At 45.8% G+C, this 12,761-nt stretch overlaps 1 long non-coding RNA gene across 1 annotated transcript in view; it reads right to left on the reverse strand.

Moving 5' to 3' along the window:
* LOC140218749 (uncharacterized) overlaps positions 1-9,635 on the reverse strand; it is a 32,961-nt gene extending 23,326 nt beyond the window's left edge. The window contains exons 1-2 of the long non-coding RNA XR_011894921.1: positions 9,448-9,635; positions 3,731-3,841 (exon numbers count right to left, since the gene is read on the reverse strand). This is a non-coding gene — a long non-coding RNA (uncharacterized lncRNA). The remainder of the gene's footprint in view (positions 1-3,730; positions 3,842-9,447) is intronic.
* Positions 9,636-12,761: the final 3,126 nt, after the last annotated feature.

The following is a 12,761-nucleotide window of genomic DNA, read 5'->3' on the forward strand; positions in this document are numbered from 1 at the left end:
GCTGATGGGGTTAATACAAATGTGGCAAAGTTCAAGCGGGAAACGCTGCAACATCTGCCACACAGCTAAGACCTGCTGCCTTGCAACTTCCACATTTTGGGGCAAACGAAAAAACAGCTCAAGGGAACCAGATTCGTCTCGGACGATGAAGTGAAAGTCAGTTGCAGAGGTTTTGAAGGAGCAACCTAAGGAGCTTTATGAGACGGGAATTGCGCGACTCGTTAGTCAATGGGACAAATGTCTAAATGCCCATGGGGGCTACTTTTAATTATAGTACCCCGTTTGTCATATATTCGCATTGGCTCACTTTCATTTGACTCGCCCTCGTATATTCTGCAGAACTCCTGCTTTTTATACGTGCTCTGTTGCGACTATAATTTCGGTGCAATTACGATACACGTCCGGTGACAGCTGCTGCTGCGTAATACGCTGGAACAAATGACAGAGTCATTGAGATTTTTCACTGGCCGTTGCATATGTACAAGAATGTAAACAAGGATCTTGTATGACAAAGTGTCATTAATATATTTGTTCTCAACTTGTTCATTTCATGGCCTTTACATTTTTCATATCAGCGGAATGCACTGCTTTGCTGGCTTCGAACTGATGTAGTTCTAAAGTTCGTGTGATATTTTCTTTCCTTATTAAATAGACAAAACACATGAAAGCATTGACATCAGTTATGTGGGGCACAATTTTTGGCACATACGAATATATTCTTTTATGAAAAAAATACATATTTTACTTGTATTGACAGTGCTTAGCGTTCAAGAATTCGTTTGCAGCATCTTTGGCAATTGCAATGCAGTTATTATTCATGTATTTGATCCCTAGGCAAATTGTTTGAGAGGAAGCTTTAGCTCGGGCCCTACTCCGACGCGGCCTATTCAGATACATGTAAAACGCAGAAACGCTTTTCTGTGATAACTCCTGAATCGCTTTTAACAAAATGTGTTGCATTTGAGAGACTTCTAGTGTCTGTTGGAAGCGGAATTTCAATTTAGGGCCTGAACTTTGTTTAAAGTATTTTGAAAAATTTGAAAGTTCGAAAAACATAGAAGCACGAAGTTTACAAATTAATAGCTCTGCATCAAGAACAGATAGCGCGGTTCTGTAAACGGCATCCATTACACCATTCAAAGCGCACAAATTCGATATGTCAATTTGTATCTTACGAGGATTAGTAATGTTATGTACAAGGGTTCTGCAAAAGCCGTACTTCCATAATACTTAATTTTTTGAGACTCATGTGTAACATATCAATATTGTCCGCTGTAGATGTACTATTATGTGCGATTCACACAATTGTGATATCAAATTTCATTGCTGATTTACAGAGTTCTAAACTTAATTGTCTCGTTTTCTGAAAGATTTCGATTTTTGGCACTTTCAATAAAATATTGACGACCTAAATCGAAAATTCGAAACAAACGTTCACTAGAATTTAAGTTTTTCTTTTAAATCCAACAAACCTCGTCAAATTTCGTGCAGTGGTTGCCGAGAAAAACGAATTCTCCTTCTACATGTATTTAGACAGGAGCATCCGACCTAATGTTTCCTCTTAAGTGGGAGGCCGAGCTACAACGTGAGCCCCCCCCCGAACAAAATTTCTGGCTACGCCACTGGTTCAAATACTGGTGCAAGCGAAATTAAAAGGTGAAAGTGAACGTTGGTTGTGAGAAATACGTGAGAAAAAGAAGGCCGCACCTAGAATATTTTGGAACCACATAAAACTATTAGGCAGGAAGTCAACAACAATACAACAACATATCCTAGACGAAGACGAAAACAGACTGGAAGGAGAAGCAGCAATAAATTACATCCGAATAGTAACAGCCGAATCTTTCCAAGGCAATGCGAGGTTGTATTTGAAGAAAAAAAGAGCATGAAAGAGACCCAAGTGGAAAAGGAGCTGGTGCTGGCAAAGTTCAACTGGAAGAAAGCGGAAGAGAAAATTCCTAAGTGCACAGCCACAGGGCTAGACGAGGTTCCCGTTAGGCTGATTAATGAACTAGGACCAAAAAGTAAGGAAGCTCTGGTACAAAAGCACAGTTCGCAATAGGGGATCAGAAAATTTGGGTGTGGTTGTTCATAGTGTTTTTTTTTTCTTTTTTTATTATTTAACCTCGGTAGGACATTCGGCAGTATAATAGCAAGAGCTTAGTGGCGCAACCCACCACCCCGTTCCAAAGGGGACGCTCATAACATCCATCCATCGATCCATCCGGATGCACACGAGCATCCACCAATGGGCGCGCACTCTGGACCGACGTCGTGAGCCGGACGGCCGGTGACCCTGCGGTAGGAGAAAATGGCCGCCCGGGCTTCGAACTGGGCCAAGTCGCGTCAGCTGTGCGCGTCAACGCCTCGTCACAGTGAATTCCCAAACTGTTTGTGATTGTCTATCATGCCGAAAATATTACTGCGAGCTTATGATGCGGCATTTGTGCCGCGTGCGTTTATTCTAAGCCATGATCCTGCGATAGTTCCTGTCGTTACAGTTTCTGTCGTTATAGTTCCTGTCGACGAGAAGTCGCCAAAGGGATTTAAGCGAGAACCGGCCCATTATTAAGAGAGAGAGTCGCCTCCAGCCGCCCAGTCGATCTGATGCGCTCTTACAGCTACATGTCTGTAATTATTGTATGAAGTTTTTCGTTTCTTCTTCGTCTGCGGAAAGAGTCCGCCTGTCGTACTCCACCCCAAAGTCACAACACCATCTAAAGGCAAAGCCCTGTGTAGGCACTGCGGGTTTGATGACTTGGCAGCTGATAGCGAGCGATAACTCGTGACAAGCATGCGATAGGAAATGGCTGAACGCTATCATGGCCGTTAATTCCGCCTGTTCAGGCACTCCCCGGCATAAGATGGCTGCCACCTACAAGGGCTGAAAATTATGGCCTATATAGCATCTACGACTGCGCTACAACCATGGAATGAGCACTCTTATGGGATATGCACGCCGTACGCGCACAGGCAAGCACGCGGCTAGCAGAGGACGCGAGCCGCCATCAGCACTATGCGTGGTTCAGCCAGTGTCCGCCAGGCGGCGACTCCGCTTGATCTCCGTTTGTCTCGCATTGACAGAAGCGATATCATTGCAAGCGTAGGTGACGGTACAATATAGTGATGGAGGTTTAAAACACGAAAGCTAATGTCGAGATCAGACAGGCTACAAGGCCACGTGGTGGTAGGTGTAGTAAAACATGATTAAATCAAGCAGGGTACGCGACGATTTGTCGCCGTCCCCTTTCAAAGGGGATTCAAATAAACATCATCATCATCATGAGCTTCAGAGAAGGACTGCATATGCAGCGTTGCATCGGCTCATCAACGGTGTTCACCGCGACAGTGACTCTGCCGGTGAGGCTTTCATTCCCCAACGAGCGAAAATGTGAACTATGAACATTGCCTGAGGCGATGTACCCAGAAGTAATTGATCGCGCTGTCTCAAGCTGTGCCCGCCGCGGTGGCTTAGCGGCTATGGCTTTGCTCCGCTAAGCACGAGGTCGCGGGATGAAATCCCGGCTGCGGCGGCCGCCAGGGGCGAAATGCAAGAACGCCCGTCTCCCGTGCGTTGGTAGCGCGTTAAGGATCCCCTGGTGGTCAAAATTAATACGGAGTCCTTCACTACGGTGTGCCTCGTAATCAAATTGTGGTTTTGGCATGTAAAAACCTAGAATCCGTTCATTCATGACTCAAGCTATAGGAAAGCTTTTTGCGTGGGACGCACCTCTTTTGTGTTACCAGTAGTAATCTCGACATTGGCGCGTTCTTTGGGCTGCTTGATCGGCTGAATTTGCTCGGACGCCTTTCTCGTCCTCCCGGGCTTGTCGGCACCTTTCTGTATTTTCGAAAGAAAAAAAAGGCTTAGTTCCACCAGGTGCAGTTTCAGTGCTAATTCCGCAGTGCAACGTAAAATAAGACATGCGTCCCAAATAATGCCACGCTAGTATGATTAATAAAACTTGAATTGCATTACTACATATATCAGCGTCCTTAAACAGCTTGTAGACGTGCTACCACTCTTGTGGTCCCGTGTACAAACACAATTGCAGAGAATGCTTCAGGTGCACCTTTGTGAAGCGGTGCACATAGCTTTAAAAGAGGCGTTAAAAGGACATGACAATAATATTTGTATTTGTATTAATCATCGTTGAACAATACCAGAGCAAAAGAACACTCTCACCGTGAGCAGAAAACACAAAACCGAAAAACGTGCGGCGGCGACGCCTTGAAATTCCCGTACCAGCTGGCCATGACGTCACAGATTTTTACGCCGTCTGCTCTGATCTATGTTGAATTCCAATGGCAGATTCAGATCAAGTTTATCTGCTCTGAATGGAGAGATCCTATTCCAGTGGCAGAATGAGAGCCTAAGTTATGTGTTCCAATCGCATATTGGGACCAGCCACCGATTCCGGGTCAAAAATATTTGGCGGAGCAAAAATATTTGCTCCGCCAAAATCCGCAGATTTGACCGGAAGTCCGCGTTCACGTATTTCCTTCACCCGCCTCTGTTTCCTGTCAAGGTCGCCTGTTTCCGGTGGCGGGCAGCTATGGATGGCATGGAAAGCATCGACGCTACGTTACGGCTAGCCACCGTAACTACGTAGCTCCGACTCAGACGCCATAAGTTCCCAAGTCCAGTGATGATTCTTCTGACACGGAAGAAAGACAAACGCACGGAATGCCGGGATGATCCAGATGATGGTGCTGATGGTGATGTGGCCTACCCGACCCACCTCTAGTCTAGCGCCCTCTCACTTGATTTCCCTGTACTAAGTGACACCGCGGGAGCGCACGCATTCCATTCGCTGATTTGACGAGAGCGATCTGAGTCGGAACGACGCGCTCCGTTCGTGCTCCGGCCGAGCGCTCGCGATCTGCCATTGGAGTTCAACACTAGTAAATTTTTTTACAGCGAAGCTGTATAGGACAATGATCCGGGATTTCGTGGCATCTGTGTGCAAAAACTATCATCATGTGGGCCTATCCTCGTGATACTCCAGAAAGGGTCGAAGTTCGGGGACCTGTAACGCGCCCTTGAACTACCCTTGTCACACCTGGGACCCAAATTATCATCATCAGCAACGGCTCGAGCGTCGTCGTCGTCTTCTACAGCTGGCTCCGTTGCCGCGCATCATTCCAGCGTAGAATTTCACTTCTGTCGTTTTAATCGGGAGGCCGCGTTTACGGGGCTATGAGTCATTGCTCAATTAAAGACAATGAGCTATTCAGTCACTAGGCAGTCACTATTCACCGTGTCACGTGACGGACACATTTAGTAACAGAAGTGATACGCGAATGTGCGTGCGCACTTATATCATAACGATGACCACAGGTCAGGACAATAAATACGTTCGTACATCTGTTCGAAATTCTTTGTCACCTCTATGTCGTGCGCTAAACGGCTTCGCTGGTCATCAACCTTCACAGAGTGGAATGGCTCATGAGTGTTTATATGTCATCATCATCATCAGCCTAGTTACGCCCACTGCAGGGCAAAGGCCTCTCCCATACTTCTCCGACTACCCCGGTCATGTACTAATTGTGGCCATGTTGTCCCTGCAAACGTCTTAATGTCATCCGCCCACCTAACTTTCTGCCGCCCCCTACTACGCTTCCGTTCCCTTGGAATCCAGTCCGTAACCCTTAATGACCATCGGTTATCTTCCCTCCTCATTACATGTCCGGCCCATGCCCATTTCTTTTTCTTGATTTCAACTAAGATGTCATTTACCCGCGTTTGTTCCCTCACCCAATCTGCTCTTTTCTTATCCCTTAACGTTACACCTATCATTCTTCTTTCCATGGCTCGTTGCGTCGTCCTCGTTTATATGTAATGGACCTCAAAGAGGCGCGACGTGATCCTAACGCATTTCGCTTGCATTTAGCGCTAACTCACTACTGAATCATATGTTTAGGCGTGGATATAGCTTATCTCTGCTCCGATTCTCATTATAGTGTATGGTTAAAATATTCAAATGCTCAAAAACCTTCAGTCGAGTCTTAAAAGGAAGCTCCAGCTCGGGGCCAACTCTGATGCCGGCAATTTAAACACATGCAAACCGCAAAAACGGTTTTATGGAGCAGCCCCAGGATCAATTTGAATGAAATTTGTTGCATTGGAGCGGTAAACTTAAATTCTAGTGAAATTGTAGAAAACCGAATTCTGATTTAGCGCCTTGGAATTTCTTTTCAACTTGCCAGAAATTACTATGTTTATGTCTACAAATCCTTAACTCTACAGCAAAAACAGATATCGCAGTTCTATACAATGCATCAATTAGAGCATTAAAAGTAGACAAACTTGATGTATTAATTTACAACTTACGTAAATTTATTACAATGTTTACAAGGGTTTCGCAAATGCTCTACTCACATATTAATGGCATATATTTCATAGCGCTGTATATTATATCAATTTTGTCCGCATCAAATGTTTTAGGAGCAGTTTACACAACTCTGATACCATTCTTCATTGTGGAGGTACAGAGTTATAAACATAATAACGTTTCGAACTTTTGCTTTGAAAAGCAACCAACCTAATAAAATTCAGTGCAGGGTTGCCGAGAAAAAACGGCTTTCTGTTCCCACGTATTTCGATAGGAGCCCCTGTGCTAAAGCTTCCTCTCAAGCATTGGCCACGGCCCCCGAAGCCTGTTGCATCCTTACTACACACACAAGGCAACGCAACACCATAATTCACCTCAGTCAAAAGCAACCACTTCAATCACCATAAACCACTTCAGGCGTCAGCAGTTTTACAATTATCTGCTGTAGTAATATACTTAATAAAGCTGAGATGCCTGCAAACGCAGATCTTTGAGCGCGGCCAACAAAGCGCCGACGGATACATTTTGTTTTCCTGATTGGTCGAGGCACCCGTAGCATCTGCAGTGCTGTACGGAACTGCTGAGACACAGTGCAGAAAGTGAGTCGAACTCCAGGGTCGCTTAGTTTCTAGAAGTAGTCAGTTTTCTGAATGTAAGTAATCGAAATCATCAAATGGGAGCAGGCACATTTGAAAAACAAACGAATGCTTTGGAAATATTAGTATTCGAGCATTTCATTCAGTGCAATATCCTGACAGATAGAAGGGAGATTTAGAAAAAGTAAACCTAACTTGGGGATGTTATTGGCCAGGCGTACGAATGAACACAAGAGGGCACAAGAAAACGCAAAAAGCTCTAAAACTTCGTAGTAGAGCTTTAAAAATTGCGTACCCAAGCGACCTTGCGTACCCTAAAACGCAAACTCCTTCGTACGCCTTTCGCGTTCTTCTGTACCCTCCTTTGCGTTATTTTCTACGCCTGGCCGATAGCGCCCCTTAACTTTAGGTTCCCTTTATCTAGAACTCCCTAATATTTCGTCTTTAGTCTAGTATGTATGAAGCGGAATGCAGGATTACGTCGGGGTGGGTACATCAAAAGTCGTCCCCTCAAGAACACAATTCTTGTAACGTATTGTGGTTCACCATAACATCTCGAGGTGCCTCGCCCAATTCTTCTCTTCGCTCTTTAACGTTGGATATCTTTTATCAATTTCTGCGCAAGATTTTTCGCTAAAACCTGTTGCGCGCAAATAAAACATCAGAGTCCGCACAACACTGCCACCTGCCTGTCAGTCGTGCATGTCGACAGTATTTGGTAAACCGCCGTGAGCCTCCGCTAGGCCTATAGTGCGCTAGCCCTCCTTGTATTTTTTTTCATTGCCAGCCCAGTCACACCACAACCGGCGGCCACAGAGAGAGCGCCATTGTACCGCTCGCTACCTGGTCGCAGTTTATGGGGAAAGCTAACAGTCACAAGTATCAACCTTGCGTCACTCGGAAGTCGAGAAGCCATAGAGTTTCATATTACTATAACAAGAGGGAAATCTGGCTCTGCGATCCTTCAACCATCAGGGGAACGATGGGAAGTACAGGCTACGGATTCGTATTTTGCTGACTGGCGAACTAGTCTACAGGTATCTTTCGGCAGTTTTGGTTTCGCTCCAAGTGCAATTGCTATAAGCCGCAGTGAGACGGTGGGACGCAAGGCTCTCTGCCTTTGTTCTGTTGCTCGAAGTGAGGATAGCGCACTGGGCCAGCGGCTGGGCCGATGTTTGTGTCGTGGTGTGGTGTCGAAGCTCTGACGAGAAAGCGACGGCATTGTAAACGTTGAAAGAACGTGTTTTGACCGTTTTGACCTTGGTTTGTTAAGTGTGTTAAGTTAGCGCTGCAGAGCAAAGGGAAGGCACAACTGATATAAGAACCAGACAGTTGTAGTTCCAGTGGCTTAACAATCAAATTTTATTGTGGCCTTTGTTACGCATTGCTCCTCTATGTGCTCATTGAAATGTGTGTTTTAGGACTTTGAAACACAAACTTACTTGTGGTATGAAAGGATGCTGCTTCCTGGCTGTAGTCTGCTGTCACAAAATGGGTAAGTGCAAAGCTACGCCATAAAAGCTACTGGCGATCGCTTCAGAGGCGGTATACGTCAATATAAAATATAACGAAGCATACTCGTAGGAGACCACAAGCGTCCTAGCTAGCACTGTAGCAGATGTGCTTAAAAGTACTTGAAGACGTTCAGCAATCGTGACAGCCGACGCAGCCTTTCGAAAGAGCGACAGAGTTCGCAAGTGCCTGTCGTCTGCGAGAAAAATATCGCGTTCGCAGCGAGCAGGCGCCGTAGCAGACAATTGTAGCTTTCCTCTCAAAGGCGCAACACTTTCTCCACAATACAAAAATTTTATTTCCATAAATACTTGATGAGTATGTTTATATAAGCACATGCACGGTTGTTATTGCTGTTGTAAAAATAAATAATTATTCTCTGGCGCTAAATCGAGAACAGTATTGCAGAAGAATGCATACCCTGGTGTGCCCTGGTGGCAAACCGTACTTCAATCTCAAAGTCATGCAAAGCTTATGTAATGTGTTGTGCATTACGTAAGATACTGCAGAAATAAATTAGGTTTTATGCGAATAATATTTGAGTATGGTTTCGTTTACTGCACCGCAAGCAGACGCCGCTAGTCTAAAGATCGAAGTCAATCCGAAGCCGGGACTTCCCAGCATTCTCATGTAGGTTGATGCAACACTCAGGACACTAGCGCCACATTTCACTCTAGGGTATTCATTTAGAAACTCTATGCGAGAAGCGGACTCAAGCGGACTTGAGCCGGCAGCAGCACCCAGCTAAAGTTGTCCACGCTCCAGCAACAACACGTATGAAATGACCTGAAATCGTGGTGCCGCCACAGTAAAACACTGGCACCCACGCATTGCGGAGCTACTGGGCAGGCATTGTAAAACACTGGAGGGGGCTATGTCGGCAATGACACCGCTGTAATGAACTTCAGATACGCGGCTTCCGCTTTCCATTCACGACAGGTGACTAAGTGCGACACCAGCAGGTCAACCCAAGAACACCGACGCGTGCGCAACGATCCACTCGCCTTGGAAGACCGTGACGAATGGCTCAAGCTGCCCTGGGACAACTTCCGGCGCTTCTGGTGCGCCTTACCCTCGTGCCTCGTGCCCGGCTTGAGAGCCATGGAGACGACTGCCCGTATGCCTGCAGGGAAAGGATAGAGGGATGCGGGCAAGCACGACGTATATAAGCTATGCGGGAACGCCTCAGCGATGCGAGCCTTGTGACAGCTAGGCCCTCAATTATGACGCATCGTCACGTTAACCGCGTGGCACGCGTCCTGCTGATACTGCTGCTGCTGCTGCTGCTGCTGCTGATGATGATGATGATGACGACGACGATGATGATGATGATGGTGGCCTCATAATATGGCTCGTACCCGCACGGAGGGATCGGCCAAGAATTGTGTGCTTGAACTTTCACTTAATGTTTTGAAGCGTTACATATTTGATTAAAACAAAAACAAAAAAGCACGCAAAAACAAACAAAAAAAGCAAGAATGAAGCATTCAAAAATTTATTCTTTTAGTTGATTGTATGTAACCGCATGCAAACGGCATCAAACACGTCCCTGTGGCTAAAAGCCAGAACTGCCACCAAAGAGGTGACGATGGACAAGTTTGCCTTTCTAGACAGTTGTAGGGAAGTTGATGTTGATGGCCTTAAGACAAAGTCGGATTGTCTGCACAACGGGAAATTAAATAGGAATACAAACAAGTGACCAGTCAGCAGACTATGAACGGTTTTATTGACGACAAGATCCCTCTGGCCACTTATGCAACTTATTTACGAAGGACTGCACACATTTATTTCTTCATAATATTCCGTATGGACAGCAGTTCGCTTGAAGCAAGCCAAATATTGCAAAACATAAAGGGAATGCTGATGTTCGGCACACGAGCGCTGACTATGCACGGTTTTCTTCTGATTGCTTTTTCCCCACACGCAAGAAAATTCACTTTTCAAGCTCCAACGTTCAAATTGTTAACTCCCTTGCTTTTATACACCTAATTTAACCACCCGATTCACGGCCAATCCCCCACTGTGGATATGCGCCACAGCCACTCATGAGAACAGTAGATAATGATTATGATTAACTTAATCGTCGCTTTGATTCGTTGGTCTGTGATAGTGCAGCCTACTACTTATGAGTCATGAATAGGGCAGTAAGAGTGAACAATAGTGCAATAAGAACGTTGTTAAAGAATAGCGATAAACGAATACTAGCCATCAGGCCCAAGCCGTGGTTGAAGCCATGCTTTCAGCCTCTTCCCACTCCATAAGGATGACGGCGTTGACGGTGGGCCTGTGACGGATATTACGGATTCGGACATCATTTATTTAGTGCAGGATAGGATATTGTGGCAGCGGGTGAATGTAAAATAATTTAAAACCCGCCACGTTAGCTTGGTCACCCTGGCATGCTTATTAGAGTGTTTTATCGTGCCAGTACATGTGGTGCAGTTTCACGGAACAGTGGGACAACGCAGACGCGCGCGAGAGCAGCAGCGCTATGTAATAGCGTCATCCTGTAGGAATTCATTCAATCACAAAGCGTCGGGAACCAAATTTTATGTGCGCGCTTTTCTCGTAGTTCTAAGGAAATTTCGGAGGCATACTAAAGGGAAACGGTAAATCAGTTTAGACTGGCAAGGTATTCTCTTAGAACATGATTGCCGATAATTTCGTTGCAAGAGCGTGATTACTACAATAGAAGTTAGTCTAAACCCCCATTTTCTCAATTTCGCGCCCTCGTCGGGGCGCGCGAGCGCCCAACTGCAGGCATAAATAAAGTTTCTCCAATCCAATCCAATCAATTTCGCGCCGAAAAGACTCCCAGCACATCATCGCGGCGGATCACGTATTTCACATTGTTTTCTTGTATTTTGGCTGTACTGGCGTTGTAGAAATTCTCAAAACGTACCAAGTTCAGCCTCTGACTCATTTTGAAGGCCACAAATGTATATGTCCATCTTGTACAGTCGAAAAAGTTCGCTAGGCCCGAGCAACGGACATCCAGTTTCATGGCTTCACGGCGGGCTGATGAGAGACACTCAAGGTGGTCTCACCCCAAGTTTAGTTTTTCGCGCCTTTTCCGTTCTACTAAGCCTCCTCTTAGGGTAAGAGCGACGTTTTTGGCATTGCAGATGGGCGATTTACTAGCTAGACCTATTCTGGTCTGTAATGTATTTTGAAGAGATAACTATACCTTCATGATTACGCTGCTGCCAGCTCTTTTACGCGCGCAAATTAGTTCCGAACTGAAATGTTCCGTATGCCATTCCAAATGATTCGGTATGTTTCCGTATAATTTTTATAGAATCTATAAGGAATCTATAGATTCCGTAGCAGTTCCGTAAAATTCTCAAAAATTACACGGAATTGTCTGAATGCATACGGAAAGTTTTCAGTAGGAATGGCTGAATTCTACATCAAAAGAAGGCGCTATCAGCGCTGCTGCTCTAAAGCCCCTTAAACTTCGTAAAGTAGCGACACTCTCCTCCTCTGCCTTCACTCCTCCTCGTTTCTCCTCTCTTTCACGCTCCCTCCTCGACCGTGGCGCCACCTAAACTGCTCGAGCGTAGCAACGGCGCTAACATGCGCTCCTCGCCACTCCGTAGACGCTTCTCGAGCAAAAATGGCGCTGAAGCAAGGCGCGAGGGCCCACGTGATGCTATTAGGCCAATAGCGACGCGGCGGCTGCCTCGGCCAGAGCGCGCGAGGAGAAGGCGGCATTCTTCAAAGCGTGGCACTACCTTACGAAGTTTAAGGGGTTTTATGCTGCTCATGTCTTCGTTACTCTGCGCGATTTCAGTATTGCGCGAACGGCAAAATATGCTAGAGGGCGCTCTGGTGCTGCGATCCTTTTATAACTCAAAGGGAAGCTCTTTACTTTTCGAAGCGATATCAGAATGCCTTAGAACATGTATCTACAAAGCGAGGTACAACAAGGAAGAAGAAGCGTGGGCTTACTGGGGCAAAACTAGGGAAAAGATGGAGCATGTTTTTATTAGAACGTGAAGATATCTGCCCTGTGGTGGATTTAGGCACCTCTGGCCTCCTTGAAGCCCTTGGGTCCAGCGAGAGCAGTGGGTAAGCAAAGATGTCTGCAGTAGAGATTAGTAAGAGGCGATTCGAAGACCGGTGTTAGAAAAATAGGGAACCGACAAGCAACGGATGCGTACAAAAACAACGTCCCCAAGAAAGTTTGGTTATGAGAATTCTTCGTGTTCTGTTTCTTTTTTTTTGTAGGACATTATGCAATATAGTAACAAGAACTTGCTGGCTCAACCCACCGCAGCGTTCAAAAGGGGTCGTTCATAGCATCCAACCACCCATC

The sequence above is a fragment of the Dermacentor andersoni genome, chromosome 6 (assembly GCF_023375885.2).
Source record: "Dermacentor andersoni chromosome 6, qqDerAnde1_hic_scaffold, whole genome shotgun sequence".
Lineage (NCBI taxonomy): Eukaryota > Metazoa > Arthropoda > Arachnida > Ixodida > Ixodidae > Dermacentor > Dermacentor andersoni.